Here is a 4,789-nt window from a genome sequence, read left to right as displayed (position 1 = left end):
ATCCTCATCGACATCTAGCACTACAAAGTCAACCGGAAAAATATACTTGTCCACCTTAACAAGCACATCTTCGATGATGCCTCTCGGATGTCGCACCGTTCGGTCCGCCAACTGTAAGGTCATCCAAGTAGGCCTAGGCTCTCCTAAGCCTAGCTTTTGGAAGAAGGTGTATGGCATGATGTTGATACTTGCCCCTAAATCCGCCAATGCCATTTCTTCACCTAAGTTGCCAATGTTACACGGAATGATGAAGCTTCCCGGGTCTTTCTTCTTGTTCGGTATGTTCTTTTGCAACACTGCCGAGCATGAAGCATCTAAAACCATTGAGGCACTCTCCTCCAACTTCCTCTTGTTGGTCAACAAGTCTTTAAGGAACTTCGCATACTTACGCATTTGAGCTAATGCCTCAACAAAAGGAACATTGATATGGAGTTGCTTGAACAAACCGAGGAACTTCTTATACTGTTCATCCCCGTGGTCATTTTTCAATCTAGAGGGATAAGGGATTCTTAGCTTGAAAGGTGGGGGTGCCACCTCTTTCTCTTTGCTTGTCCCCTCTTCAACCTCTATAATCTCGGGTGCATGTTGTTTTGGCTTCTCACTCGGAAGCCTACCTTTAACCTCACGACCACTTCTCAAATTGATTGCCTTCACATGCTCTCTAGGGTTGGTTTTTGTGTTGCTTGGTAAACTTCCGTGTGGCCTTTCGGAGAGAGACTTCCCAATTTGCCTCACTTGATTTTCAAGGTTTTGCAAACAGGCGGTGTGGTTGCGAAGTGTAGACTCAACTGATTCAAACCTTGTATTTGCAGATTGTATGAATCTACTCAAGTGCTTCTCTAAGTCTGTCATTCGGATCTCCAAACCTGAGACTCTGTTTTCCACTTGGGGTGTTTGTTGTTGTTGGAAACCCGGTGGTCCCATGGCCTTTTGTGGTGCTTGATTACTCCATGAAAAGTTGGGATGATTCTTCCAACCTGAATTGTAGGTATTGCTATATGGATTTCCTTGAGGTCTCATGCCATTACCTACAAAATCAACATTTTCCACTAAAGAAACATCTCCAATAGAGATCGGGCAATCGGAGGGAGCATGTCCTCCACCACAACCGGCGCAATTAGTCACTATCGCCACACTATTTGAAGTTAAGTGATCTAACTTCTTACTCAGATTCTCTACTTGGGCCGCCAATGAAGTTACCGCGTCAATTTCATGGAGACCGGCCACCTTTTTCTTCTCCCTATCATTCCATTGGTAGCTATTTAACCCCATTTCTTCAATCAACTGACGGGCCTCATCGGGGGTCTTGCTACCTAAGGTACCTCCTGCTGCCGCATCCAAGAGTTGCCTTGTACTCGGGTTCAAAGCACTGTAAAAGGTTTGAACAATCATCCACTCCGGGAATCCGTGTTGCGGGCACTTTCTCAGGAGCTCCTTGAACCTTTCCCATGTCTCAAATAGAGACTCCAATTCCAATTGAACAAAGGATGAGATCTCATTCCTAAGCTTTGCTGATTTTCCGGGAGGGAAGTAACGGGTCAGAAAAGCTTCTACCATCTCCTTCCAAGTAGTAATCGATGCTCTAAGTATGAGTGTAGCCACTGCTTCACTCTCCCCTTTAGGGAAAATGGGAAGGCTCTCAATTTGATGGCATCATCCGTAACTCCATTTATATTTAGCATGCCACACACCTCGAGAAAGCTCTCTATATGACTATTTGGATCCTCATTGGCCAAACCGTTGAATTGTGTGGACTGCTGCAACATATGGATGAATACTGGCTTCAACTCAAAATTCTGAGCTGTAATCAGGGGATGCACAATACTCGACTGCGTCCCCATAACTGAAGGTCTGGCATAATCAGATAGTGTTCGCTGTTGCTCATTTTGTTCTACCATGTTTTTAGATTCTTCTACTTCCAAGTCAGTTGAATTAGACTGTTCTTGTACAGGTTCTTTCCCTTTTCTTCTAAGTGTGCGTTCAAGCTCAGGATCTCCTTTAATCAATATTGAGGTATTCCCTCGGGTCATAACCTGGAGCTCCACCAAAAGAAAGAAAACAAAATCAGAATGATGATAGAATAAGAAGATATGAAATAGAATATATGGTGAAATAGCTAAGAAAACAAAGTGCAAAGTATCTTTAAACGCCTAGCTCCCCGGCAATGGCGCCAAAAACTTGACAAGATCCCCTTGCGTATATCCCGCAAGTACACGGGTTTATCGAAGTAATAATCCCGGGTGAGCGGGTATCGAATCCACAGGGAGTAGGGAATAAAAATACTTAATTCGATTCTTAGCTATGTAAAAGATCAATGATGATGAGTGTGATAATGATTCAATTCTCAACAGTAAAAGCAACAAGTAAGAGAGTAAAAGTAAAGAAGGGGGGTAAGGCAATCGATAAAGATCGGGTACCCGGATAATGCTCCACCTAGGATAATTATTTCAAGTGCAAGAACCCTCTATTATACTTCCTAATCAATGCAATGGTGAGTCGTAGAAATCCTTAATTACATAGTCCTAAATCTAAGGTCAACTATGCCTAACTATATACATGTCCCGGAGGAGAAATCGAACAATCTCAACACCTCGCACTCGCATAGAGTTGCAATGAGCTCTAGGGATTCCAAGTGATAAATCTCTTTCTTATAATAGACCTAACCCTTTGGTCCAGGTGGAAGGTCCCTAACCACAATTGAGCACTAGATACTAAGATCACCTCAACGCTTCACACCGTTGCACGCTGAACTAAGCCCCAGCGGAAGTTCATCCCTTAGACCATTCACTCTATTATGGCCGCAAAGAACTCGAGGAATGGAGGTAGAATCTATCACGCCGGAGGGGAAAGGGGACACTCCTGTACCTCTCGACTCACCCTCTCAACCCTCTCCAACCTAGCTTTGTCTAACGCTCATGGTGTGTCACTCACTCACAAGTTTACCAACAAGAACTCTCAACCCTAGTGTCACTCTAGGGGAAATGTTCATACAATCAAGCATTCAAGGTTGGAACTCACAATAAACATCAATTTATTGAAAGCATAATAAAGAGGTTCAAAGAAACAAATACATCCTAGAGTTCACAATACCCGAGTACCCACTAGGGGTTTAGCTCTCCATGAAGCTAAGTACAATCAAAGAAATAAAATGTAAAAGCATTGAATCCATAAAGAAACCCCATCGATAGTCGTGTCGATGGTCTTGTGGAAAGTCCTCTACTCGTCGTCCAAGGATTCCCTCGTCCGGTATAGGATACGCCTCGACGGAAGCTCCCCTACCAATCTTCTTCCTAAGGAATGACGATGTCAGAGGCGTAGAACCTCTCCAAAACCTTGGCCAATACCCCTCGAAATCCTAGCCGAAGCCTTCTCTCAAGTTGGGTAAAAGATCGAGAAAAGAATACTAAAATCGTGGCTGATTTGGCTTTTAAATAGGGCTGGAATCAGGCGACTACACGGGCGTGGATGATTCAAACACCCGAGGGGTATTTCCACACGGGCGTGGATAATTTCCACACGCCCGTGTGGATCCTTTGAACTCCATGTTTCTGCAGTACTCTGCTACAGTATCCAGTCTAAGTAGCTTCCCGAATCCATACTTTCATCGGAGTAACGCTCGAGTGTGACTGCCTTTGTGCATAAGTCGGAATGCTCGAGTGTATCCAGCCTAAGTAGCTTCCCGAATCCATAATTTCCTAAGTAGCCTCTTGTTTAATGTCCATAAGTCAGAATGCTCGAGTGTGACTACCTTTGTGCCCCTCCAAATGGATGTGCCAACTCGAATACGAGGAGGTTGGCACACAATCTAGCATCTCGCATCGACCTATGTCTTCGCGTTTGAACCTTAGCAAAATTTCCTCCAAAATCTGTGCATTGTAAACCACATTGGCTTCTTTCCTTCATACTTGGCCTCACAACCCTACCTGCAGAAAAGTAACATAAAAACACATATATTAGTGTAAAAACCTGAGAAAAGTAATGCTCAACATAAGGAATGAACGCTTCGCATCCATATCGCACAAGCACTTATCATCCTCCTAATATTTGTATCTTGGATATTTTTTGTCCATTAATAGAGGGCTTTGTAGATGTTTGGGCATAGTTGAACTATAGGGTTTATACTTTTGACATTGGTTGTTGGATCTTTGATACTTTAAATCATTTTTTTTAATTGTAATCATTACTATTTGAGTCTAATTGTGTGATTGAATGCTTGGTTGCTAACAAGGTGAAAGCTCTAGCTATCATATTTGGTATGTTACGTGATGAGAAGAAATTCCCACCTAGCATAGACTTGCCGTAATTCGAGAGGATAATGAGTACGCCTCTGGTTAGGGTAGTTTGGAGACTTAGTCTTCTGCAGTCCTTCCAGTGAGTTGGTGATTCTCTTCGTGTTCTTTGTAATCATATGGAGTGGATTTTAGGCGAAATCACATTTCTACTATGTATTCAAATTAAGGGAAATCTCTTTGTTTGAGGGAGATTATCTACTTAAGAGATTGTAATTAGATCATAGTGAGTTTTCATGAAGTGTTAATGGGATTGTGTGAATGTCTGTATCCTCTCTACACCTATTCAGTTACTATTTACTTATTAAATCTCTCGGTTTAGTATACTTCTGGAAACCTCTCAGTTCAAATAGAATTGCATGCATAAACAACCTTTGTCCTATACTTTATAACCCTAGAGGGATGCTATGCCTAGACATCACTTTCTTCCTTATCTTCTCTCCTATTATTTTTTATATTTTCTTATCTTTGTTTGTGTTTGTCCACACATACAATATTCG

At 42.4% G+C, this 4,789-nt stretch overlaps 1 non-coding gene across 1 annotated transcript; it reads left to right on the top strand.

Moving 5' to 3' along the window:
* Positions 1-1,402: 1,402 nt before the first annotated feature.
* Positions 1,403-1,509, top strand: LOC120269539. Its single transcript, XR_005539190.1, has one exon. It is a non-coding gene; the product is annotated as a small nucleolar RNA R71 (small nucleolar RNA).
* The last annotated feature ends 3,280 nt before the right edge of the window (positions 1,510-4,789 follow it).

Source organism: Dioscorea cayenensis, chromosome 9, assembly GCF_009730915.1.
Source record: "Dioscorea cayenensis subsp. rotundata cultivar TDr96_F1 chromosome 9, TDr96_F1_v2_PseudoChromosome.rev07_lg8_w22 25.fasta, whole genome shotgun sequence".
Lineage (NCBI taxonomy): Eukaryota > Viridiplantae > Streptophyta > Magnoliopsida > Dioscoreales > Dioscoreaceae > Dioscorea > Dioscorea cayenensis.
This window is presented reverse-complemented; position numbering and strand designations above follow the sequence as displayed.